The following is a 1,958-nucleotide window of genomic DNA, read 5'->3' as shown; positions in this document are numbered from 1 at the left end:
TTTTATTGTGGTTGGGTAGACTTACAAAGTAGATCATCAGTTTTAAAGTCAACATTCATACATATTTAGTTTCAGCTCATTCATGGCAATCCTCACAATACAGCATCCCTTACCCACTCCTTTTCTAACCCTTTTGACGGGCTGTTAGCTTACTGACATGGATCTAAAAGTAAACCTTTGGGGATCTCCATTTGCTAATGTGGCACTACTGAAAAATAAAAGAAGAAAGAATTACATAACATCCACTAGTAGTCAGAACACGGAAGGTACAAAATATGAAACCAGGAAAACTTAAAGTCATCAAAAAGTAAAATGGAACAAAAAGTTAGGCATTAGAGCTGAAATGACTGGTATTTGGCCATTTTGAATCAGACAATCAAATGGTCTACTAGGCCAGGAATGGCAAACTGAAGGGGAATGGTACCACATTCATCTCCAAAGTGAACATTTTAAGATTTGTCCTGTGGTGGGGCAGGAGGAAGGTAAAAGGAAACAGAGGAAAGCTCTAGGAAGCAAAGCTATGGAGAGATGTATAAACATAAATGTGCATTTATGTAAATATATTAATCCATAAAAATAGCGGGATTGGCCTATGAATACATATTTATATGGCAATACATTGAGGATGTGAACGCACTTTGGGCCTCTGTTCAAGCCCTTCCTCAATGCAAAAATACTTTGTTCTAAAAACCTGGCATTCTCTGATGATGCTCACCCTCCTGACACAATCGTTGAAGACAAAATGGGTGCATAAGCAAATGTCGTGAATAAAGCTGATGGTGCCCAGCTATCAAAAGATATAGCCTCTGGGGTCTTAGAGGCTTGAAGTTAATCAAGCGGCCATCTAGCAGAGAAGCAACAAGCTCACATGGAAGATGCACACAAGCCTGTGCAATAATGAGATGTCCATGGAATCAGGTAACACGCACCAGAAGACCCAAAACAAAGAAAAGAAAACATATTGTTGAGAAAGAGGGGGGTCGGAGCAAGACCACAATCCCATCTGTAGACAATATGACATCCTCTCACAGGAGGATCACAAGGAGGGAATGAGTTAACCAGGGTGCAGTATAGCACCTATGGAACACATAATATCCCTCTGGTTCTTTGAGGTTTCCCCGCCCCCCACTCTCATGACTCCAGCCCTGCCTTCCAGTTCTGGCTGAAACGGAGCATGTACACTGGTATAGATAAGCCCTCACGACACACGGAACATAGGTCAGATAAACCCCTCAGGAACAGAAATGGGAGTAGCAATACCGGCAGGGGAGGGAGAAGGTTGGGGGAGAAGAGGAGGAAGGGGGAACCGATCGTAATGACTGATGCATAATCCACTCCCACCCCTGGGCTGAACAACAGAAATGTGGGTGAAGGGAGACAGTGGGCAGTGTAAGATATGAAAACAAAAATAATTTATAAGTTATCAAGGGATCACAAGGGGGCGAAGGGGGAAGGAAGGAAGAAAGAGGAGCTGATACCAACGGCTCAAATAGAAAGTAAATGTTCAGAAAATGATGGCAACATATGTACAACTATGTTTGATACAATCGATGTAAGAGCCCCCAATAAAATTATTATTTAAAAGAATTTATCCTGAAGTACAATGCTGCAAGTGATAGGACGCATATTTGCAAGAATGACCAATTAAATTTGACTATTGCTCAAATTTACATTCCAATCACTATTGCCAAACACTAAAAATTAGAAGACATCTGCAATCTGAAATTGCTCAAGCATGCTATCAAGATGTATTTACAATTACTGGGGCTTGGAAAGTAAAAGTAGGAAACAATGGAGGATAAGGATCAGCAGGTGGGAAACATGGCCTTGGTGAAAGAAACAACGCCAGAAATGACATAGAATTTTCCAAGATCAACAACTCATTCAATGCAAATACTTTTTTTTAAAATAGTTTTATTAGGGGCTCATATAACTCTTATCACAATCCATACATACAT

Source organism: Echinops telfairi, unplaced genomic scaffold, assembly GCF_000313985.2.
Source record: "Echinops telfairi isolate 266 unplaced genomic scaffold, ASM31398v2 ScPeMD7_70;HRSCAF=299, whole genome shotgun sequence".
In the NCBI taxonomy this organism is placed as follows: Eukaryota; Metazoa; Chordata; class Mammalia; order Afrosoricida; family Tenrecidae; genus Echinops; species Echinops telfairi.
The sequence above is the reverse complement of the archived record's forward strand: the minus strand, read 5'-3'. Positions refer to the sequence as shown.